General features: G+C 37.9%; 1 protein-coding gene across 18 annotated transcripts in view; it reads right to left on the reverse strand.

The window, feature by feature from the left end:
* Window positions 1-13,516, reverse strand: part of ARPP21 (cAMP regulated phosphoprotein 21) — a 154,751-nt gene extending 141,235 nt beyond the window's left edge. For 3 of the 18 annotated variants that reach the window (XM_059390611.1, XM_059390608.1, XM_059390606.1), the window contains exon 1: window positions 13,207-13,503. The gene's annotated coding sequence lies outside the window, so the exon portion shown is untranslated. The other 15 variants (XM_059390602.1, XM_059390610.1, XM_059390605.1 and 12 more) reach the window with 10 other exon arrangements.
* Window positions 13,517-26,616: the final 13,100 nt, after the last annotated feature.

Here is a 26,616-nt window from a genome sequence, read left to right on the forward strand (position 1 = left end):
GCAATCTCTGCCTGTCAAATAACTAAGTAAAATCTTTAAAAAATTTTTTTAATTACTATTTTCACTTAGTCACTTATCCCTGGGTATCTATTTTTATGTAAGCATGGACCACTTGGTCCCTTAAATCAATAGCATTGTATCAGGCTATTGGACAGTGGGTAAAGATATATGTTTAGATGTGCTATTGTGTTTTTTGTTTAATTATTTTCCTTAACTACGTGATATGTAGTTAAGGAAAAGCCAATACAAAAGAATCCCACCCTCCCCCAAAATCATCCTCTCTCTCTCTCTATTTTTTTTTTTTTCCAGTAATCCTTGGACAGATAAAATACTTAATGACTCAAACTAAAACTCTATATTCTTTTAAAAAAATTGATGTAAAATTTCATTACACATGTTCTTATAGGTTTCCATGTTCTAATGGATAAACAGTCCCTGTAGGAGAAAGCAGGAAGGAGATAACATTTCCATTTTGAGGCAAATATTTTGCAGATGATAACTCATGAAGGGAGCATTGCTGCCCACAATATTGTCATAAGAAAATTGAAGATCACTTGACCAAGCCAGTGAGAGGCAGAGATGAGATTCAAAGTTAGGTCACCTTGACTTCAAGCCTACTGCCTTTTAAGCCTGTACAAAATCAAAGTGTTTCCCAAGTGGAGGTGAAATCAGAAGCTAAGAATCCATTTTTGTCTCAAATGACAACCACAAGTACAGATTAGAGATGCAGATAGACAGATTTCTAGTCACTCTGTACCAGCTTTACAAGTTAATTTCCATGTCCTTCCAGGCTATGGCCCAGCCACATATCCTTTCACTACCCCCTGGTTCTCAGTTGCTAATCTCTAGGTTAGCTCTAAATCTCTGGGTTTCCCATGGCTATTACATATGACAGTATAAACTAGGTTACAAATAAAGAAACAAAATAAGGTTAAAATGTACATCTTTCTTTTTTCTTAGACAAGAATTCTCAAGTATGTTACAACAGAAACTTTGCCACAGCTGTGAAAACAACCGAGAGTGGACTGGTGTCGACAGCACATGATCACACAAGTCCCTTTCACACAAGAGGCGGCTTGTAACTATCAGTTAACATTTACACTGTAAAACAATTGAGAAAATAAGATTTCAGAAAAAAAAACAAAAACCCAAAATTAGCTTTCGATCAAAAATAGACCCAAAGGTAAAGTCAGAATCAATAGAGGAATATGGATTTTTCTTATCACTGTCCCTGGGGTATCCACAAATGATACAGGTCGAACTACAGAAATCTTGGATCGCTCTGTTGAGAAGAGTTTTTGCCTGGAGAAGTGAGGTAGTTCAGAGAGCAGAAGGAGCAAGCCAAGTGAAGTAATTCCCATAGAGAGAATAAATGGGACTAATGACCTAATCAATACGGAAATAAGTATAGATTTCCTCCACAAATGGCCACTCAGTAGCTTCCCTAAAAAGTACAGCAACATATCACATTCCTTTCATTTAGATCTCCTGAATGCTTAGAATGTCCTTCATCCAGAATCCACAAAAGTTGGCTTTCTATCAGTTCAGTACCTCAGGTAAGTTCACCAAGACTTGGGGTAAAATAGATGAGTTCTTTCAAGTTGCAGGTCTGGGTTCTTCTCACTGCTATGAATTCCTTGATGACCAGTGCAACCCATCTGATACTTCCCTGAGCCCCAGGATCTAATCTATAAATGATAAAACAAGGATATTCCCTCAGCCTTTCTTAAAACATCAAAATCAATCCATTTTCACAGCTAGGTCGAAACAATGAGGTAATGTTCTCTAGTGATTTTAGAAAAATTGATTTTAGAGCTCTCTTCTCTTGCTAGATCCGTCAGGCGAATCTCTGATTATACAAATGGCCTTCTGTTGGATGTACCTATTGGTTTTATCTGCAAAGTGTACAAATCACAAGTCTACCACAATTGTATGTGAAATCATTTTTAGTTCTTAGATAAAGTCCCAAATTGCTCCTTGAAGGGTGCTAAGAGTAAACTCTCCTGAAGGAGACCTTGTTAACTTTCTTTGTGAATAGCACTGGGGCCATAATCTTATCCTAGGAGAATCAGCGATGGCAAATAATAAAATACTGCATGGAATTTGGGCACACATTGAAATCTAAACCCTCCGTGCGCCAAACTCCTTTTCCCATACAGCAGGGAGAGAAGGCAGCACCTCCTATCATTTGGTAAGAGCTGCTCTGCTTTCAGAAGGAAGTGGGGACTTCCTTGGAGGCCCCCAATTTGCCAGGTTCCCTTCACCCATCATTCCTCACCCCTGCCTTCTAATCTGGCACTGCCTGGTCCCTCAGGCTTTAGAGGAGTGAATTCTCTCCTCACATCCTGGATCACCTTCACTATGGTTAATCTCTCCACAGGCACCTGTCCAGCAAACATGAGTTGTCACTAGCTCTGTGTACCAGTGATTTGGAAATTTCTTGTGAACCTGCCTTTGCCTCATCCCTTCCCCCAAGACCATATTAACGGAGTGTTGACCTTAATTCCCTTCCACGCGGATGGAAAAGTGATCTATGTATTCCGTTCAAGTGGACTAAAGTTCTAGAGGCCTGGTATTCCTGTAGAAGCCCAAGTCCCAGCCTGAGATCTGAAGAAGGGCCTCCTTTATGAGAGCCCAAGCAATCCCGAGCGTCATTACAATGTCACATACAAGGGCACGCCATTGTTCTCTTTTTCAGAAAGATGAATGAATGTCAAGTCCACTAAGCTGAAACTTTCAGGGAAAATGCAATTAAAACTTTACTGGGGGATGATTTTAAGTCCTGAATATTAGATGCCTTCAACAATATAAAGATCAATTTTTAATTCAACAAATTTTATTAAATATCTGCCACGTGCAAGCAAGGACTGCTAAGGACAGTGGAAAAATGTATTAGGAAATATGCTGTTGGGCCAACTTGCTTTTTTGCTTAATGTGAGTTAGTTAGATGACTTTAAGTATGAATATTATGCAGATTCTAGCTATAGGTATAGATACAGATACATGCCAATTGTACATATATATCACATATCTGATAAACAAGATCTATAAGATACATCTTATAATAAGATGCATATGATGGACATTATATATATGTAAATAAAATACATAGAATCTGTCTACTCTTTCCTTGTTTTTAGTTTGTTTCCCAGCAAATATCAGGATTTTTACAATCCTTTTACCAAAGGATTCTCCATTCTCCATTCTCCTTCAGAAGAATGGCTGATATTCAAATTATAATAGAAAATAAGGCTCGGGGCACCTGGGTGGCTCAGTGGGTTAAAGCCTCTGCCTTCAGCTCAGGTCATGGTCCCAGGGTCCTTGGATCGAGCCCCTCATTGGGCTCTCTGCTGGGCAGGGAGCCTGCTTCCTCCCCTCTCTCTCTGCCTGCCTCTCTGCCTACTTGGGATCTCTCTCTCTGTGTGAAATAAGTAAAATCTTAAAAAAAAAAAAAAAAAGAAAGAAAGAAAGAAAGAAAGAAAGAAAGCTCAATTATTTAACAACCTTATTGTTTTGCACAGCTCACCTTCTCCTGCACTGAACACTCCTCATGGTTCCCATTTCCTGATGAGGGAACCAACTGATTAAATCCCAGTTATGAGGGGAGTTTCTCCCCTCCTCTGGCCACTATCACATGAGTGCATAAATGATTCATTTCAGCAACAGTAAGAGGGAATGCTTCAGGGTCAGAGGTCAGATCAGCTACTCAGTCCAAACAGCTCACTCAGTGCTTAGAAACCAAGTCTTCTGTGGGGGATCAGGGAGCCCACCAGCAAGCCCAAGGCGTCACTTGCTTTAACGTCTCAGATACAGTCCAAATCTACCACTTAAAAGCTTTCATCCTTTAACAAAGGATTGAAGTTTATTCCGTCACGGATCCCTTCCAAACCTTTCTTGTTCAATGATTCCATATTTTAGCCACCCCTCTTAGACAGTAACAATGATACAACTGAACGGCTTCAGAGAAACAATGTCTATGTGTTCATTTTGTATACAAACCTGAACTGGGCCACCCCTTCCCTTAAAGACTGACGCAAGGTCCAGCCTTGTGATACATCAGGATTCTTCTGCAGTGCACACTCCTGGAGTCGTTCTGACCTTCGCTTGGCTCTCCATATTTCACAGACACAGAAAAAGAGTAAAGCTAGTCTCCAGTGTTAACCACCAAAAATGTTACAGGATAGGAAAAAAAAGCTGTACTCTTAATTACTTACCACCACCACCACCACCACCACCACCACCAGATCTTAAAGTTTGTCTTGTCTATGCTGTCAGGTTAACTCTCTAAAGGTTTTCATATGAAAAGAGGACAGCTTCTTTTTAGTGCATGATACCTATGTGCCTGTGCTCAGCTCTTCGGTTCTGCTTCAACCCTTCAAGACAAGCCCGATCCAGACTTTACAAATGAGAAAATTGAAGCAATGAGGAATTCACTCAATGGCTAAAGCTGCCTAACTAGTCGTTTGTTCATACCGGATGGGTATCACTCACAATTTTACCTGCAGAAACTGTGACGCATGGAGGCGTTTAAAGTCATGGCCATCGTCACACTGTTCCTTATGCAGACCTGGAAGCCAGACACTAGGACTGGATGTTCAGGTGCTAAATTGTGTATTTACAGAGTGAAGTAGGGGAGTAGTCAGACGTGGATACAATACCATATTTAGGCCTTGTTTCTCAAGACCTTTTACTTCAGTCCAAGTTTTGCACATATCTGTAACCTGCAGACCCCCGTGGAGGCTCAGAGGTAAATCCTGCCTTCACTGCACACAGCAAGTCACCTGCTGCCTCCCAGAGAAGCTCCGAGCGCACGTTTGCTCTACATCCCATCAGTTACTTTGAACCCCACTTTCCATCGGAAGCTCGACTGAATTCAAAACATCTCTCTGTCTAGAGTTCATGACAGTATCTGACAAACAAAAAAACAACAACAAAAAAATACCTCAGACATTATGGTCCTTTATGGAATAGAATAATCTCAGAGGAATATTGACATCCTTGTTCTAGAATATGTGTAATCGTTTTAATATATAAACTCTAACATTTAACTATGTATATATACACCCTTATCCCATGATGCTAAAAAAAAAAAAAACCCTAAAAACTAGGTCATCTATTGCTGTGGATGAAGACAATAATTACTATAAAGATGAAGGCGTCCAGTTAGAGTGTCTAACTGCACTTAAGCAGAGAGCAACACGTGTACACGCAACATGATCGCTCATTCTATTATTTTATCTTTCCAGGACTCTGTGAGTGATTATACGGAAATTTCAGGGTTGGAGAAAGGTTTTAATCTTCACAAAGAAATTAGCTGCCATGACCAAAGTTAAATCATCACCTAAGTAGGGAAAAAAAAAAAAAAAAAAGGAGAAGAAGAAGAATCTTCAGTACCAGCTGGCTTCCTGCAGTGGGATTTATGAATTCATCTTAGTGCTTATGCCTGTTATTTGGCAGTTTCCTAAAATTCCAATAATATCAACATATCTAAGCAAGTTTAAAATAAACAAATATGAAACTATGTAATTTAAACGTGTTACCTGATCATTCCCGTAAGCCAGATAAATGAAAAGAATCATAGGTATGGTGGCAAGTTCATGACAATTAATTAATCTGGCAGAATTCAATAGAAATTTTAACTCAACTGTCTGTTATGTTGGCTTAAAGAGTCATCATCTAACCATAAACCTTAATCTTCTTTCTTTAAAATAAAGAAGAAAAGAAAATGCCATATTTCTAATTGAAGGTTCTTCTTCTTCTTCTTTTTTTTCTTTTTAACACACACACTTTCTCTTTTTTTTAATAGTTTTGTGAAGAACCAGTGAATATTTGAAGCTTGCAAATGCTGCAGAAATCTTGATTCTGTCACATACTCACATGGAGTCTACTCATTTTCTGTCCAAAAGTGACAGTGATTAAATTGAGTCAAATGCCAGCAATGCTGGGATTTCCACCAAACTCACATTTTATCAAACAAAATGCTGAGAAAAATATGTCAATGCAGAGGATAGATATTTTCGTATCAAAAAATATTAGAACTTTGTGTGAGGGTTTTAGCTTGTGTTTCTAGAAGCATTTTAATCTATACTTTTTTTTTTTTTACAAAAGCTACAAAAGCAATTTAATAGCTCCTTATTTTTCCTATTGAGTTCATGAACAAATAACAATAAAATAATTGTGGGTAGTCCTGAATTCCAGGGAGTTTCCATGCCCTTCCTGGATCCTCTTTTGACCCATAGCTTGATTCTTCCAGGTTACTGCAATAGCAATGAGATCCCCTGAAAGCAACTCAAGTTATGGAATGGAGAATGCTAGGCCTTCTTATTTACAGGTCAAGGGATAGTATATTTGGACTGCTAGGACCTTAAAACTTTTTGAAATTGTTGTCCCATTTTGTTCTCTAAATATGTTGAAACATTTACCTCAATTGTAGGTGTTGCTTCTTAATTGCAACTAGATCAAAATATGTCAACATGAGTTTTTTTTTCCCCTGTTAAGTATGATTCTAGGGACAACAATGTTCCAAAGTGAATACTGTATCTTAGGGATTAGAAGAAAAGCTGCTCATCTGGTTTCCACTTCCCTAGAGAAGGTGCTTGTTCTTATCTCAAGTATTTACTGCATGATAGAGAATCAGCGTAGGATCATACAAATGTAAGGGAATGCTCATTCATTATTAAGCATTCTTGATCTAAGTCTAGTTAAGAATTCACAGAGTTCTTCTTTTGGATGTCCCTATCACAAGGACTTATTTCCTAGCTTGTGTGGGTATCACGAAGAGATTACTGGTTTATCTTGGTAGATAAGCTTTGTGAATATGTCTCAGCCCTGCAGAAAAAAAGATTACACATTACACAACGTGATTCTGGGTGGAAACATCAACCACAATATGCCAGATAAATCTCAAACTTGGCCAAAATATTTGAAATAAAAAATGACGTAATTGCTTCTTGTTAAAAATCTGAAATTTTCCTCTCAATTAAAACCATATTTCTTTTCAGTTATCTTAAAACCAATGTTATTATTTACAGAAGGGCTTTTGTTAGCGAGATCTCAATACTTTGTGTGTTCTCCATGGTGGATTTCTAATTTACGAACTGTTGTGTCATTTTGAAGTAATGTGAAATGTTAGAATGTGATTAAGAGGCCTGTTCTTAAAAGGGATGATTACCAGCATGTCCCCTCTCCCCTTCACCTGGAGAAAATGACATTATTTTCTGGTGCTAGACAGAAGCAATTGTAAAGTATGTTACTTTAAAAATGCATCCATTTATTAAGAATATGTGCCATGAGTGAGAGAATTTGGGGCGAATTTTTCAGTATTTTAGTAAGTCAAACTGCAATTTTATCCTAATAGGCATCATCTGATTATAAAACTCAGAAAAATCTTATATAATATTTGGCATGGACCCGTACGTTAAGCGGAGGTATAAAAACTGCCAGAAGACATCTCCTTGGGAAAAGTGTGTGAAGGAATTCAAAATATTGATCTACTGTGGCCATAGATAGTGACTAACACCCGTTCCACCTGACAACACTCAGCTCTATGCCGACAGCTAATAAAGAAGAACATAACATAATACTAAGGATTCAGTCTGAAAGTAGAGAGTCAATTTGTTGTATTCAAGCCAATCCTTTTGTTTTTTTCAAAATGCTCTCCATTTTCCTAGTATAATGATTTCAATTCACTTTTTGGTTTACCTGCGCAGCTATTTCTGGGGGTGCAGAAACGTCCCAGTAATATTAGAGAAAGGTATATGCAAAATGTTACATGGGCATTCTATACCTTAAGAAAAGATCACCAGACCGCAGAAGATTTTGAGACCAAAAGGCAGCAAGGTTACTGAACATTAAACACTGCTGAATGAACTTGAAGCTCCAGCCCAAGCCGTTTATTTTTTTATCAAGAATATTATACTTATGTATACAATTTAAATACTTGGTATCTCAGCTTATATCTGATCCTCAGGGCCATGAAATGGATGTGATGTAAATAAAAGTAATAAATCCTGTGAACATGTAGTGCCACGTTTAATCCAAAATGAGCAAAATTAATTTAGATAAGGCACTAAAAAAAGCAATTTATTAGAACTTGACATAAATGTACCTTAAAGGAAACTAACACTCAGAAGCAAAGATAGCCCGAGAAAAGTTAAGGCAGTCACAGATACATCTTGCTAATATTCTTTACCTTTAATAGTCCTTCAGCACTTACTTATAGCACTGCTTGTAATTATTTATCATATTTAACTTTAAATGTTAGGATGATAAACAAAAGAAAGCAAAGTCAGCAGAAACATAGAGCCTCTGGAACCACAGATTCCCTAAGAAATAAAGATCCTTTGTCTAAAGAGAGGAAGCCTGTATTTTATAAGTTCATCACTGACTTAAAATGTGTCCAGAACTTTCCAGGTAACATAACGCATTTCTAAGGAAGCCAATTCTTTTTCTGATTAGAAATTCACAAATTTCTAAACACGCTATCACCGTGTGGTACCAGTTAGAATGATGTCAGTACTTACCATTTGAAGAAATGATTTTCACTGTCCACATCATTTTTAAGCCCCACATTCTCTCCTAACCTTGTCGCAAAGCAGATCTGAATTACATTAACTTCTATGCAAACGGTTCATTTGCAGTTTCCAACCTTATGGACTTCAAACTGTCTCCCAATCCTAATGAGAATCTTCAGTCATATTCACTCTGTCTATGCTGTACATTGTGTCTTCAGGGGTCGACTCATTCTATACTCTACTCATGTAAGTTATCATTACCTGGTCCACGGACAACATTTACATTTAATTCAGATAAGAATGCCCACTGACTTGAGATTCTTGAGACAGGTATCAGCATTGTGGTCCAAATAGCATGACCACTAAGGGCAATATTACAGCCAGTGTGTAATTATTATCCCCTTCTAGAAGGACAGAGTAGAAAACACAACAACAAATTAGAGTAACTCTTACAATGCATTTCTCTTAGTAGTTTATTTTTGGGGGCTTATTCTTCATAGAAATGGGCAAAACCTAGGAAAAACTCTGCACATGGCTTTAATGGCTTTATTTAACAATAATTACATAACTCACTTCCCCACTTAATAAAAATTTCTCACTTTCTCTTATGTTTATTAATTTTTAAACTATTTAGGCATTTGTCTAATTAGCTTTGCTTTGAACAAAGATATAACCTGATTATAGCATCTTGTTAATATGAAAATGAATAACAGAGACCTTTCTGATTGAACATTTTCACTGTCTACCTCAGACAGGTGTTCTGCATTATACAAACATTGCAGGCAGATGGCTTCTTATATTTTATATGCTATAACATTAAGATAATTCCCCACTCATTATATTGTTCCAAAAATTATTAGTGCTGACTCTACTACCTACATTTTAAAAATACTTAACCTTCGATGAGATAAATGTATTGTGCTTATCTCAAAATAAGGAGAGAAAACAACTCAAATTTTCTAAAGTTCAACCAAAACTTCCTGCTTCACTTGGTTGCCACAATTCTGGAACCAGACTCCAAGTTTATAAAAGAAAAACCCAAATTCACAAGGCAGAGCTTCAGGTTATAATATCTTAGAAGGATGTTAGTCATTTTATGCCCAGAACATTTTACAAGCTCCAGACCGTCCACTAGAACAGTATTTCAGGAATCTGAAATTATTTCTGTACTTCTCACCATCCAAGAATCTGACAGCTTGTATGAAAAATAGTATGTGTGCAGCAACTCCTTGGTTAGTATCTCCTTTAAGTTTTAAGGCATTCTAATGATTGAGTTTCTTTCTAAGAATTACTGAAGAGGTTTATGAAAACACATTGCAGACTATTCATGTGTAATTATCTCACTAAAATCAACTGATTTGTTAGTACAATACATTAGGACTAATTAAATTACCATATCCAACAGCCAGTCTGTACCTTTTCATATATCCTTCTCCAGTATCCAAAACCATGCACTGCTCTGTCTTCCATCATGCTTCTTTTATTGCGGAGTGAGGCGCTCGCTCCTTCATTAAATAGCATTAAAAATAGACAGCAGAGAACTCCCCAGTGGAGCATGCTCTAACAGGGCTAATGCCACAGCTCTCAAGGTAACCATACTCAGCTGGGATCTAAGAGGGAAAGTCACCGGGAGATCAGCAATTTGCAAATCTAACCGCTCACAAAAACCTGTCTCCGTCTGAGTTGAATACTGTAAAGGAGAAATCAGCATGTAGTGGAATTAAGTCACTGAGACGCTCAAAGTCAATTTCTGAAGCTATAGAAGTTCCTTTAAATATGCCTTACTTCAACCAAGTGTTCTGTTAAGTAGGCGTTCACCTACAGCAATTGATTTATATTATTATTTATCAAATAACATAAATCATGTCGAAAGAAATGGAGCCATATATGCATAACAACTAAATGTCTTTAGAACAGCCTATAACCCAAATTATTTAAAGCAAACAAATAGTATTGAAAAGCAAGGACAGTAAGAGGTTAGCCTTCTGCATCTTTTCTGTGTATTCCTTCAAGAATATCCTAAACTCATTCTCCAGAAAATTTAAAAATATTCTGTTGGTTGAAATGATCAAAAGAAGTAAAGGAATGTGATAAGAGAGGAAATACGAGATCAAACACAAATACATACCATACAAATCCATATAACCTGAAGTGAGCGCATATATAATTTTTCACATGTGATGCCGTTAGGAAGGCTGCAGAAGCAATTACCACCAAAACAGCAGATCACTTGGCTATTTGAACAGAACATAGCTAGAGCTCTTGGCTTCCAAACGGCTGTCTTTTGTGAAAATGACATTAACTAAAATCCTATTAAGACATACAAGTCCCATGGTGACACAAATACAGAGGATCAAAGGAGTAGATGCATTTATTTTAAAGTGTAAGTCAAAGGTTTGCTAACTTTTACCAAAAGAAAAATGATTTCCTGTCTTCTTAAAACAATCATAGTGATTTTCATCTCCAAAATAAGTGAGGAGGAGGTGGGAATCATTTGGAATTATTCAGTCTTTGAACGAAATCTTGTACAGATTCATTCAACTTTGGGAAATGTCATTATTTTTGGAGAGTCTGAAGTGTCATACCAATAGCCTTTAAAAATCAAAAATCAAAATGGATATCTGCACTCTAAACACATTCTTAAGAAATGATTTCTACCAGCCTTGCATTGTGCTTACTAGCTTCCCACCCTTTGTAACTTTCAATGCCCCCTTTGCTTTTCCTTGTAGGCTTGGATTCTGTCCTTATCTTGGATCCTAAGGAGGTGATCAAATACTAAATCTGAGCAGCTGTCAGCAACCACATCCACTCCAGCTCTATTTCTATGCATAAACATTAACTGAGTCCATTTCTCTTCCTAAGAAACTTTCTAAATACATGATCAATTCAACTCAATTTTACCACCATATCGACAACCCCAGACATAAGACATTAAGTTTAGAATTTGCAATGAAACACAGATTTCAAACATGTAAAAAGAAAAGGTAACATCCTTTCCCCCCAAAATCCTTGGGAGCCAGACCCTGAGTCCTGAGAGAACAACAAACTGATTACAACTTTTTTTTTTTTTTTCCTCTTGATAGTTCTCTTTCAAATGAAATAACAGGGTCCCAAACTTTCTACCATGAAACCTGCATAAATCACTGTAGACTTCTCTGATGGAAAGTACTGCCCTTCTCAGCTCTCTCCCAGCTTTCTTGGTCTGCCTCATCTGGGGGAGGGGAGTCTACCCCTCCTTTGACGAAACATAAAAACACAATACATGTATAACATCAACAGTTTTCTACAAACATGAAGGAGAAATACAGACGAGAAACAAATCTAAAGGAAAACACAGATATAGGGCAGAAAGGAGGAGGAAAAAAAAAAAATCACAAAAGACGTGCAATGTTCACGTCGGAAGACCTTGATTATTACCTTGACCGAACAGTGGGTATCCCCCCAGCGTCTTGGTGCCTTGATTAATTTGGTTTAGTTTTTGGTTTTTATTAATATTGTTTCTCAATGATTAAATTGGCTGGATTAGTTTGGTTTGGCTTGGCTTTTTTGTTTTGATTTGGTTTTTGGTCGATTTATTTAACTGCTAGTAAAAGGAGCTTTCTGCAGAATCGGCGGCTGGGATCCACGCGCAGCTGCGGCGACCGTGGTGGCTTTGGCTGGCGACCCTGCTGCCCCTGCTGCCTGTCGCTGCTCCGGACGAGCTCAGGGGGCGCCGCCGCCGCCTTCTCTGCTCGGCTGGCTTCGGGAAGTGAATGAGCCCCCGCCTCCTGTCTGCCAGTCTGTCCCTCTGCACGTCTGTCTGCCTGACTGTCGCTCAGCAAGGGCAGCTCTGCGCTGGATTCTCGTTCTCCTGCGCTCTGCTCTCGGAGCTGCACTCTCGCCCGCTGACAGTCCGTGCGTGTGTCGATCTGTCTGTCCCTCGGCGTGTCTCGGTCCCACTAGCAATGCAGGGTCCCTGTTCCCGTCTTCTGTGCCCGCATCGCTCTCCAGCTCCCACTCAGTGCCCCGGCCGCTTCCTTCGGACAGCGGAGGTCGTCTGGAGGGGAGGGTGCACGCGAGTGCTGCTCGCTCGCTCGCTCTTCCCCTCTCTCTCTGCCTTTCGCGCCCTCTTCCTCTCTCCCTGTCTCCCTTTCTCTCCCTCTCTCTCGCTCCTTCTGCTTCTCCTTCTCACCGTTCTGCTCTCTCCGACTCAGGCTAACTGCTCCCACCTGTCCGTCGCTCTGTCACTCTGTCGTCCCACCCCGAGCCAGTCAGCCTCCGTCCGTCCCTCTGTCCCGCGCCCCTGCCTCCCCGCCTCCGCCGCCTGCCCCTCCGTCAGTCCCTGCCCTCCCACGCGCCCGGCTCCTCCCCGCAGCCCCGGCCGCATCTGTCCCTGCAGCCTCCAGCCCCCTGGACAGCCACACCCGGAAGCCTGCCGGGGCCGGGCGCCTGCGGGAATCCAGGGCCTCTGCCACTGGGCGCGGCCGGAGTTGTTAGAGTCAGAGAGCGGGCACCTGCCGGGTGCGCCCCGAGCGCAGAGCCATCCATTCCCGTGGCAGTTCTCTCCGCCAGCCCCGAGGCTGGAGACAAAGCGCCGGAGACACGCGCGGCAACGTGAGCGTCATTAATCAGAGGGAAAACTGGCACGCTGTCCCCTGCCCCTCTCCACCGCCTCCCCGCTCCCCGCCCCCCATGCCCGAGCCCTCCAGCGTACCTCTCCCGGGTGCACCTCCGACTCCTGCGGACACTTGCCCAAGCCCAGCTCACTCCCTTCCTTCGCTGCTCACTCTCCCGGCCAACTCTGCAGAGAATATCCCACAATAATAACACCTCACTCCACCCAAATGAATCCGTAGCCTCTGAGCTCTCAGAGATTCTCGGCTTCGAGCAAGACCAAAAGTCCGGGCGTGCAGCGCCAAGTGCACTCCCTGCGGGCGACTGCCCAGACCGCTGCCCACCCAGCGCCGATTTAGAATCACAGCGGTGCGGCAGAAACCCTGGAAGGGTAGGGCGCAGGGCAGGGAACAGAGTTGACATCCGAAGAAATTAAAGCTCTGCATTTCCCGTTTGTTCTGGAGATGTGCTATTTTTATTATCTGTAATTCTTTTTTTTTTTTTTTTTTTCTTTTTTTTGGGGGCACACACTAAAAAAAAAAAAAAAAAAAAAAAAAAAAAAGGAATCCTGGAGGAACGGGGATACATTTCCGGAATACCGCCCACCCTTCCTGAGTGAATGTAGAGCCTACTTTTCCAACATTATAGGTCACCAGCCAAGATATATCACTCTGGCTTTCTGCCCCCAGCTGAGAGCAAGGCATTTGATTCTGGGATTCTTTGCTAGGTTGTTATTAATGTGAAGCAAAATTATAGTTGTACATGCCTGCATGGAATTTCCAAAGCTCATTTTGACAGTATCCAGCATTTCAGTTTCTAAAACGTAGACGCTGAATAACTATGGATCTGGTGCAATGAACGCCTCATCCCACAATAAATTGAAGAGGAGAAAATCAACTTTCACCAGCTGCAATTAGTTGCCCCATGAATAGACAACAAATAAATAACTGGCATAAACCATGCCATGAAAATTTCCATGTCCTTTTAGTTTCATTTATTGGCATCCATTCCTAATGACAGACATTATAAACAGATTTTTTAAGGGATATGCCTTCTACTTTTTATAGGAACATAATTTCAACAACTGTATCCGTGTTCACATATACTAAGATATTGATCAAAAATATCACACAGATGATATGTGTAGTTCTAGAAAATGCTATAAAAACAGGATAATATTGTACTGATCCTTCATGAACAGATAATTATTTTCCAAATATTAGTAATTCTCTCCCTTAGGGATCAGCTCTTGCTGGAATAAAAATGAATCTGCTGTATAAGGTTCAGCAAATGAGGCTAGAAGAATTTAAGATCCTTATGTTGATCTATTTTCTGAGGATTTCTACTCATCAGTGCCCTCCAAAAGCATTTTGACAGGCATTTCCCACCCCCCTCCTGCCAGCCATATGAATCCAAGGGAAAGTTAATAAAAAGGTATTTCTATTCTCTTTCCTTTCTTTCATCTTAAGTCATGTTCTTAAAAAAACCTACTTTTCTTTTGAGGGAAATTGTTGTGCCAAGTTGTTATGTGTCATAAGTTTACACAGTTGAGACTGCATGGGAAGAGGGTCAATGTACTTGATTTTCCTTCTGGCAGAGGCTATACCTAAGCATCTCTTGAATGGGTGGATGCGTAATCTACTAACAAGAAACCTTAACATCTTGCTTTTAACAGAGTTTTCCTAGAACAAATTAGATCTCATTCTGAGAGTTGACAAAAAAAAAAAAAAATTCAAAAAAGGAAACAAAAGAAAAGAAAAAACTAAAGAAACACTATTCTAGACTGAATATAGAAACTGTACAAATTGAGCAGGGTGAAGGGGGACTCAATCAGTACCATTAGCAATGACTAATGACTATGTAAAAGAACAAAATGGAATATTTCAAGAACTTCAGTGTGTTAAGCATATGACTCTTGATATCAGCTTGGGTCATGATCTCAGGGTCCTAGGAAGGAGTGCCATGTCAGGCTCCCTGCTCAGTGGGGAGTCTACTTGAGGATTTTCTCCCTCTCCTTCTGCCTCTGCCCCTTCTGCCTCTGCCCCTTCTCATGCTCATGCATGCACTTGTAAGCTCTCTATCTCTTCAAATAACTAAAATAAATATTTAAAAGAAAGGAAGGAAGGAAGAAAAGAAAGAAGGAAAGGAAGAAAAAGAAAGAAGAAAAGGAAGGAAGGACAGGAAGGAAAAGAAAGAAAGAAAGCCCAAGAAGAAGAATGTAAACTTGCTTCCACTAAAATTTTCTACTGGGGCACCTGGGTGGCTCAGTCAGTTAAGTGCTAAACTCTTGATTTCGGCTCAGGTCATGATCTCAGGATTTTAAGATGGGCCCTACTGTGGGTTCTGCAATCATCATGGAGTGTACGTGAGGTTCTTTCTCTTTCTCTCTCTCTCACATTCTCTGCCTCCCCCCACTTGCACTCACTCTCTTTCTCTAAAAAATACATAAACAAAACTTTAAAAAAAAATTTCTACCTGTTCTCATAATATTTTGTCAAAAATTAAGAACTGGAGAAAGTTCAAGTTTATCCAAGCCCAGGCAGATAATCAGCATTTGGCTGTCCAATTTTAAATTTTGTGTCCCAGTGTGGGACTGAAATATACTTCTGGGAATTACAGAGCAGGCAGTTAGTAATAGGTGATTCTTTTAGATATTCAGACAGCGTATTTCCCTTCACACTTTGAAACAGTCATTCCTTCTAGTCCTTGGCCTGTCACGTATTAACTACTACTAAACTCACAGAAACTGCTGTGTACCTTATTGGGTCTCTGGGTGGCAGATTCACAATGCCAGTTGTCAAAGTGTTTATGTACTGAAAGCATCCCAACTTTAAGGATAAGAAGTAGTGGTAGTGGGGACAGAGAAGGTTGTAGTGTGACTGCCTTCGAATAGATGCTTTTGAATTGATTTTGTATCAGATTGAAATGAAAAAACATACATGTAACCAGTAACCCCAGCTTGGGGAGTTGAGCTCACCTACACACTGGCAAGCATCTAAGATTGTCGACAAGCTCCTTTAAACACATATTCCCCTAAGACACTAAATTAGTGCCCTTTAATGAAGCTTCCAAATTGGATTTTCAAAAGAAGGCAAATTGCTAAAATAGCCCAGCTACCTTTATAAGCACCTTTTCAGCTGAAGCGAGAAGTGGAATTTCCATGCTATTGAACTTCCATCATTCCTCAACAATTAGGCTGGGAGGAACGCCCCTTTAGGGCATTCTCCCCACCACAGTAAAGGCCCACAAATCCCCTGGAGAGACTTCTCATTTGCCCTGTTTTCAACAAAACCATCTAGGGTCTATTAAATACCAGCCTTGGGTTTAAAACCGTACAAATATGTGTGGTGCAGAAAAGCAGGGGAATAAGAAGGGGAGGGGGAGATTTGCATTTCCACCAGAAAAGTTTAGTTCCCCATTCTTATTTTGTGCAAAGCCAAAATAACTCTAAAACACATTTCAGAACATCAACAAAGAATGTTACATCACGTATGCATCTGAGCATGAAGAAATGTCACGATCAAAAACAAAGAGGAATTGGGAGACTGGAAACCAAATGTTCTGATGGCACAGATCCCTTGACGGGCAGCCATGTTTCCTCCGTAGTCTGCTGTGCGCTGTGTAAGAAAATTATCTCCATGAACTCTTTGCGTTCTCCCAGGCAGACCATAAATGAACACTGTCCTGCACACGCACACAGTGAGGCTTTTCAGGGGAGGCAAAACAAGAAATTTTTTCAAAAATGAATGTGTGTAGTATTTTCAAGTCAATGCATCTAAATCAGGAGGGACAAGAAGGAGAAAAGGAGGAAACAAGTCAAGAGATGTTTAGAAAACCTGTCACTAAAAAATCTGAGCACCAAAAGACTAGAAAGGCTATTGCCTAAATCGCGTTATTTCTTTTCCACATCTCTTGGGATGGAAATGCCGGCATTCGGACACATCCCTTAGTATTTGGGGGTTTTGTCCTCCTGGCCCCCAGAACACCCTGTGTCTTCCTTCTCTTCGCTCTTTGCTCTGAGGGACCCAGGGCTTTGGCGGGGTTGAGGCATATGCGGCGGGCAGCAGGGCTCAGGATGCAGGAGCTCTTTCCGACTGCAAAGCGGGTGTGTGCAGGCAGGATGACTAGCAGGCCCTGGCTACCTGGCCAGCGTTCGCACGCCCCTCCGGGACCCGCTTCAGCATGCAGTGCTCTCAGCCTCCTATGGAACTGACACAAAATGGTTTTGATTTTTAAAAACTGAGCCCAGAAATGAAGCAGAAGCAATGGGAGTATATAGGAGGAGAACAGAGGTAAATGTTAGCCTGCTGAAATGCGCGGAATGATTACCGAGAGTATAACCTCACGTTTGCCAAAGCTCCGTGTATCATCCTGCCTCTATTCTCACATTCCTGTTCCTGAGATACAGCATTTTCCTCCATAATGAACATCGTTCTCCTTTTCACTCAAAGGAAGACAAAGGTTACCAAGTTATTCAGAACTTGGAATAATATAGTTGGCTTCTCGACAGTGAGATAATTTTAAAAGGTCCATGAATTAGCCACTAGAATAAAGCAGCTACAACCCATCTCTAATGAAACACAGAATATTTGCATTTTAAAACTGTGCTTCGTAACTTAAAATAGTGTGTGTGTGTGTGTGTAAAAGGTGAAATATATCCACCATATTCATATTTCAACAGAGTACTAAGATCTTACTGGAAACCGGATTGGAGGCCAATACCTGGCATCTGAAGAAAACATTATGGAGATTTGTAATTCTGCATGAATGTACAGCTTGTTCTCCAAAGCTACTCTTTGAAGAAAATTTCTCTCTCTCTCTTTTTAAAAATAAATGTACATTTGCAAAATCTATAGAATCTTTAGTATAAAAAAAAAAGTTGAGGGTCAAAATTTAAAAGGAAGAAAATAAAAATATCTCAAAATACTACCACCCAAATAGCTATCACTTTGGTGCTTAGCCAATCTCTGTGCATATATATCCACAAATATACAGCAGTGGTTTACATAAACGTTGCATTGCAAAATGATTTACTTTATAATCTGCTCCCTGCTCTTTCTTTACTTTAGAATAAATCATGAGAGTTCTTTCCATGACATTGACTATCCCAATCATATTAATGAGAACATAGCAGTTTATTAAATACAAAATATGTGTGCATTATACATAAGTGAAAACTACTGGTGGGCGTGGTTTCCAGATTGGAGGATTATCCCTTTTGGGGAAATCTTGAACATTTGGATTACTCATCAAAAGTACCTATACTTTGCATTTTGGCATAACACTAGATATAAAGATGATATATCAGTTTCAAAATATCTTTTGTATATGTGCTGCCAAAGCGAGCACTCAAAATATCTTTTGATAATTGATCTTTATTAAAGATATTTCCTTCCTGGTATAAACTTTATAGATTTAAAAATAAATCTAACATTAAAAACATAAAACAGTTTTCTGTGCATATTTTGAATTAAAATGTATTAAATTAAGGCAAAAATATTTGGTATGGAAAGAAAATAAAATAAAAATTCTGTAAGCTTATTAATTATCTTTTGACTTCAACTTTTCTCTTAACACAGATACCACTTTTTTTTTCCTATAAAAAAGATAAATATTTGAGAAAGTTGTGTGAACCTCTACAGACCAAGAAGCTATAATTTGGTGGACTGCAGATCTGTCTTCTTTTGCTCCAGAAATAAAGCCAATCCTTAGGAACCATGGGCAAACCTCCAAACTATTATTTTGATCCTCTTTCCTTGCTTATCATTTTAATCACTTGGACTCCACGGAGCCAAAAATCACTAATTTGACTAACATTACCATATATTTATCCTTCCACTCTCAGGAGAGGGACATAGACACAGATATAGAAGAATACATTTGAAAACTGGAAGCCTCAGTGGAAGAGAAAATAATCAGATAGAACTCATCAACCTAACCATTCAAAGTTACTTTCCTGTTACTCCACATCATTATAATCCATGATTCACCATATCCAGTTCTTTCCTTCCTAAACATGAAGGATACATCACTCCTCAACCCTCTTGCGGTCGGGCAAGGCATGGTGACATGTTCTCACCATGATATGTGAATGGAAGTGATACACCCCACCTCTGGGCTGACACAATGAAAAGTCTCCAAAACTCTCCAGGTCCTCCTTGACCCCCAAACGTCCAGACATTCTAGCTATATGATGATGGAGCCTCCATCTGCCTGGGTCCCTGAGTGACTATGTGGAGTAGATATCCACACTGATATATAATCAGACATATAAACCAAACAAGAAAAAAATACCATATTTTGAGCCACTGAGTTTTGGGGATTGTTTGTTACTACACCACAACCTAGAGTCCTGATTTATAAACTCTGTGTTTAACAACATGAGAGAGAGTAAAATTTGTTGTAGGGAACAGAGGTGGGGCTGGGATTCAGGAGACAAGAATTTTGGTCTTACATCAGCCACGAAATCACCATTAGATTTGAATAAATGATTTCTACCTTATGGCCTCAGTTATTTTTCATTTCTGAATTTCTAAGATGAGACGATCACATTAAGTGTCAATCTAACCAATATCACACTGTTCTAATCATGGTGTTATATTAAGGCTTCATATCTTCCAGGAAAGACCCTATTTCTCTCTCTCTCTCTCTCTCTCTCTCTTTTTCAGCCTTACTGAGGTATAAGAGACAAAATTGTAAGATATTTAAAGTGTACATCATAGTAATTTGATATATGTATACACTGAAAAAGGATTCCCACCATCTAGTTAATTAACATATCCATTACCTTACATATTTATCCCTTTCTTTTAGAATTCTTATTTTTTTTTTTAAGATTTTATTTATTTTAGAGAGAGAGGAAGAGAGAGATTGGGAGAGAGAACGGGAGCAAGTGCGGAGAGGGGCAGCGGGAGAGTGAGAGTCTGGAGCAGACCACACACTAAGTGGTGAGTCCTATCCCATAACTATGAGACCAGGGCCAAAATCAGTCAGATGCTCAGACAACAGAGCCACCCAGGTGCCCTGAGAATTCTTCTTTTTGATAATTATGCTGGCTATATATTTTAACTTTACTCTGTGTCTTTCATTTGAATTCTAGAAATAGCCTAGAAAATTTTATAACACATTTTCTCAGTATTTTTTTTTTGCATAGATTTTATAGATTGGTTAGAAGAAAACTGGCATCTTTGCTTTGTCTTCCCAAGTGTGAATATGATCCATATATTTGATTTATCAGTTGTTTGTTTAGTGTCCCTTGGTATTTATCCATATTATTTTGTTATGGCCTCATTAATTTCTAAAGTTGTTTCATTGTACCATCTCTTACCTAATTGTTGTTAATATTGTCAGAAATTTTGTAGTACCTCTTCCAAAAAACCAGCTTTAAAAAAAATTTACAAGTTTTATATATATTTATACATATATATGTATGCAAATAAAGATTTATTTATTTTACAGAGCACAAGCAGGCAGAGTGGTGAGCAGAGGGAAAGGGAGAGGGAGAAACAGGCTCCTCTCTGAGCAAACAGCTCAATGCAGGTCTTAATCATGTGGTCATGTTGGTCATGTGGGGCATAACCCTGGGATTATGACTTGAGCTGAAGGTAGATGCTTAAACAACTGAGCCACCTAGGCATCCAAAGAATATATTTTTTCCATAAGATAAATACCTTATCTCTATTTCATCAGGTCCTTCATAGGTACTTTTCTTTCCATTACTTGGGGGTTTGTACAATTATTATTATTTGATAACCTCCTAAGAAATAAGCTTAGCTCATTAAATTGTAATATTTCTTATTTTCTATTATACATACATAATATATATTTTTTATCTGAGTAGATTTTAGCTGCATAAGAAAAGATTAACCACTGTACCTTCTTGTCATTTGACTGTGTTTTGTAATTCCCATTATAAGTCATTTTCATCCTGCAGACCATATGAAGGACTTTATTCTCTTTAATTTTAGTTTATAAAAGTATTATTTTTTAGAGAAGGTTCACTTTTTATTATTAGGCTTTAATTTTATTTCATTTTAGTCAATGACTTTGAATTTGTTGAACTCTTAAGATCTAGGATATGAACAATTTTTGTTACGAGTCTATGTGTTCTTGAAAACAATGCATGCTCTCTATTTAGTACAGGGTTCTATATAAATCCACTTATTTGGATTTGTAAAATTAAACTGTTTTGTATTTTTAAAAATATCTATTGTCCTTTCAATTCTGATGGCTTGATTTATCTGTTTCTGAGAGAACTGTGCTAACATATTTGAATAGTCTTATGGATTTGTTAATTTTTTTGATCATTTCAATTTTGCTTTATGTATTTTTATTTCATTTTGTTAGATGGATACAAATTTACAAATAATATGTTTTCTTGACAGATCTTTTTTCAATATCAACTATGCTTTTTGTATCTATTAACTATTTTACATTAGATTCTATTTTGTCTACCATTAATAGACATTAGAAGTTTTAGCTAGAATATGCTAATATATACTTCATTCACTTCAAATTTTCTGTATTATTTGTATTTTCTATGTTGTAGTCATGTACCATTTAAAAACATAAAATTGGGTGCCTGGCTGGCTCAGTGGGTTAAGCCTCTGCTTTCAGCTCGGATCATGAACTCAGGGTCCTGGGATCAAGTCCTGCATAGGGCTCTCTGCTCAGTGGGGAGCCTGCTTCCTCCCTCTCTCTCTGCCTGCCTCTCTTTCTACTTGTGATCTCTCTGTCAAATAAGTAAATTAAATCTTCAAAAAAAATAAAAACATAAAACTGATGTATTTTATAAAATATAATCTCAGGGTTTGTTTTCATTTATTTTACTAGAGACTTCATATATATATTCACATATATAATATAGTCATATATCTGTTCACATATATGTGTATATATATACACATACACATATTTAATCTGAAGACTCTTCCTTTTTTAGTTCTAGAAAATTTCCCAGATTTATTATTGCCTTTTCTTTATTCTCTCTTTTTTATGAGACTCATATATGATATGAGCTGTAGTTTTCCTCTCTATGAAATTTCCTTATCTTATCTTATCCTTAGGCACAAATTTCTGAATGATTTCCTCATATCTAACTTTGCTATTTTCCTTTACAGTGTGTTTAGTATTCTTCTTTAACCTTCTATTGATTTTTAATATCATTATTGCAACAACTGTAGATATTATATTTTATTCTAAAATTTCTATTTTGTTTATTTCCAATAGTCCATTACATGTGCCTAAATTAGATAGATCTATAGTTTTTCCTTCTTAAGTTTTCCTTATCTATTGCAAGTATCAGAGCAATAATTAGAATCATATAGTTAGTGTACTAACTGGCTTTCCATGATTTTCTGTAACTATCTGACAGTAAGAATATGCTCAAGTAAGACTTTAGCCTCCAAGATAAAGAGTTTCCCAAACAAACAAAAACTAAAGGACTTCATGACCACTGAACCAGTTATGCAAGAAGTATTGAAAGGAGCTCTTTGAATGGAAAGGAGAGACCATAAATGAAAGTAGAGACATAGGAAACACAAAAATAGTAAAAGTGAATTTTGCTGTAAATGATCAGTCAAGAAATTCACACATACACACACACACACACACACGATACAAAATAAAATAACAAGGGCTTAAAGTATGAATACAAAGAATTATCTATATTAAAGTCTGAGTTTGATGGCTTGATGAAAAGTAGAATTTAAGGATACATTTCAATTTCAAGTATGACTGCTGGCATGTCCTGCTTTTCTAGTTTTTCTTGTGCTAAAATTCTAACTTTATATTTTTCAAGAAAAATTTCACATTTTTCGCACATTTTCATGATTGTTGGTATATAGTTGTACATTTTATTCTTCCACACATTAAAAAAATTACCCACTGCTATAGTCATGCACTTTTTCTTTCCTCATACAACCTTGTCAAAACAAGGTGTGCATGCATGGATGAATGGATATGCCGGCATCAAACCGAGGACACCAACTGTGGTTCTGTGAACTGCCATCTCTGCAACTGTCAATGAGCTTTGTTACTTTTAAAAAGCTATCTCCTTTGGGAATGAAACCCCTTCAAAGCTTCTTACTTTTGCAGTAAAGGTTTTGGATTACATCCTCAATTTAGTCCCTCTTCCATCTAAAGTTCCTTTTACACAATTGTTAATGCACTAATGACACCCCCTTTGTAATTTCCCTATGCAATTTTGTCCTTTTTATGGCTTCAGGCCAGAGAGAAGAGGCTTCAGTGTACACCTAGCATGCCATGTTAAAATTAACGGCACATTTTTTTTTTTTTTAGGTTTTTTTTTTAGCAAGGAGAGCAGCGCATAGGTCACTCTTTCCCAAAAAGATTTATGACAGTATAACCTAGATTTACATTAAAAAATGCATCACTTTTTTGATAATTTACCCCTGACAAACAGATTTGCTTGGTTGGTCTATGCCAAACAGGTCAAAGATAAACATTTATATAAATATATATTTACACATACCACATATATAACAGCATATATTTTAGCACATATATTATATATACAAGCTCCCAGCATGTTTTTTGATAATTGTATAGCTTTGGATCTAGCTTCAAGATTTTTCTTTTTAGTTGTGCTAGTCTGCTTCTTAAAATATGCATTGGTATGTGTGTATATATTTGGATATATCCCATGACATATGTATAACATATATAATATACATTATGTATCATATTATATATTACATATACTGTGTGTCTTATATTATACATGTGCATATAAATAGTGGTATACATATACACATTTATGTATTCACACAATGAATGTTTTAAATATATAACATAGTGAGACATGGATATTATATAAATATTAAATATTATAAAATATGTATAATTAACACACACATATAGATACACAAAAATATACATTGATATTTTTGACAAGTTTCTTTCATGTTTGTGTAGCTTATTTTATCTGTTAAGGTAGTGTTCAAGCTTATTCCTTACATAGCCTTAAACCCACCAGAAACCAAATATATTCTCTTTGGCCTAATTAAGAGCAAATTTTATCCAGTAATTTAAAAAAAATCAGGGGTGCCTGGATGGCTCAGTGGGTTAAGCCTCTGCCTTTGGCTCAGGTCATGATCTCAGGGTCCTGGGGTTTAGCCCTGCATTGGGCTCTCTGCTTAGTGGGGAGCCTGCTTCCTCCCCACCCCCCACCCGCCTACTCTCTCTCTCTGTCAAATTAAAAAAAAAAAAAAAAAATCTTTAGAAAAAAATCAGATACTGTGATTTTCAGCTCTAGAGTTTCCATTTTATTCTTTTACAGTTGTATTTCTTTGCTAAGATTTTTATCTATTTATTCATTACATGTATATTTTCCCTTAGCTCATTTAGCTTGGTTATGATCACTGCTTTAATGTTATTTACTAATTCCAAAATCAGGACTATTTGGAAGTCAGCCTTCATTGATTTTTCTTCTCTTGAAAATGAGTAACATTGACTGCATATTTGAATACCAAACAGTTTTGGATTGTATCATGTATCACATGAAAGTTACATCGTGGAGATACTGTGTTGTATTATGGCCCAATAAGGAGGGTAGATATTTTGCTTTAGCAGGTAATTAACTTGGGCTCCAACTGCCCACTCAATTGTTAAGCAAGCAGCTGAAATCTCAGTTTTTTTTTTTTTTTTTAATTGGACTTCTTATAAGCTGCTTACTTAGTGCAAGAGTAGCTCAGGGATCAGCTAGAGATTTTAGAAGAGTTTACAGACAGAATTTGGAGCTCCTTCTCTGAATTTGTCCTTTCCAGAAATCTCCCTTTAACATTCCAATGGTCCTTCAGATTATAATACCTATGGATTTTTTTCAAATCATAGTTTGGTCAGTATACAGTGCTGAGTTTGGGTTCCCTGAGTCTGCAAGCCATAAAAACCATACTAGTCCTTTAATTTAAGGATCAGTTCCCTTCCAAAATTTGCTTTCTTTTATTCCCCAGAGTTTATTATTGTCATCTCAGGGACATTTTGGTCTGTTAGGAGTTTTTTCAGCCATCCTGAAAGCAGACCTGAATATTCCCGAGTTCTATGAGTTTTTTGTTTTGTTTTATTTTGTTTTTTTAATACAGTCATCTGGAAGACAGCAAGAGGAATTAAAATTTATATAGGTCATTCTAGTAAAATAAACGTGAAAGAAAAAAGTTAGTAAGAAAACTAATTAAGTGGTGAGATTCTTCATGGCTTAAGAAAGAAAGAGGGAAATTGAAAGACAAGGAAAATACAGCTCACAAAACTTTGCTTCCAAGCATGGGGAAAAGATATCATACCCAGGTTCTCCTGCTTGTGTCCCATTGTCAAAAGCTAGGTCTCATTATCACGTCTAGATGCAAGGGAACCTACACATTCCCATGGCTCCCTTGTTGTCCTCTGTAGTGGAGGAAGACCAGGAAAAGGAAGATGAAATTGCTGTTAAGTAACCTGAAGTACATTACCAGCCACTGTTTCCACTCTGGTTTCTAAACCTATCATGCATCATCTTCCTTATAAAGTTTGAAGGCTGGATCTTCCTCTCTCAAACACAAGCATACTTGTTTCAACCAATCTAGTTTGGATAGAGTTTATGGAATTAGAGTTCACCAAGAAAAGGAAAGAAGCTTCTTATTTCATCAGTTCTCAGTCTTTAATGACAGTAGACACTTAAATTCTCTCACTATAAACAGGGGAACTATTTCTCAGATGTGTTTTGCACATCTTCCTGCTGGATATATTCACCACTATAGTGTAGGTAAAATCTAAGAAGGTCTTTCTGTTTAAGAAATGTTTAAGAAAGTTTCTTTTTGCTCTTCTTTTTTTGTGGTTATTGGTTATTAACTTGAGTGTGACACAGTGGAATATTGCAATAAGTTATGAAGTGTATCTCAATTTGCTGCTAATAATGCTTAAATATCAAGTTTTGCCAGTTACTTTAAAACTACATTAAAGTCAGTGTTATTTCTCTAGCAGTGTCATTCAAACTTGCATTCTAACAGGCTTTCTTAAACAGAAAGTAAAGAGGGAAATCTTAATATTTTAAAGATTTACTTGGGGATGTTTCACGCATATGAAAAATTTCTGACCCGTCACAGGAAAGAAAAAAAAAATCTTTCGGAACGACTTGTCTTGATTATTAGAGAACACAAGAAGTTCCTATCTTAAATGGAGAAGTTGTTAAATAAAATGGAACTCAGAACAAGAGGTTCTGAGTGGATGGAAGATATTGGCACCAATGTCAAAGAGGACAAAAATGGATGAACACTAGTAATGAACAAGAACACTGCATAAATAGATATGCTGTCCCATGTGGCACTTAGCTATGCCAGGAAAAAAAAGGTCATGACAAGAAAAAAAAATGTAAGTATGTAACTTGTCCAGAATCTACAGGTCTATTGTGAAAGCGGAAAATAGTGTTATGAGTAGGAAAGATACATACACCTGCCAAGTGGATTTTTGAACTAGGCTAGAGAACATTTAGGTTAAATAAAATAAAGAGAGAGGGCAG

This window comes from Mustela nigripes, chromosome 2 (genome assembly GCF_022355385.1).
Source record: "Mustela nigripes isolate SB6536 chromosome 2, MUSNIG.SB6536, whole genome shotgun sequence".
Classification (NCBI taxonomy): Eukaryota; Metazoa; Chordata; class Mammalia; order Carnivora; family Mustelidae; genus Mustela; species Mustela nigripes.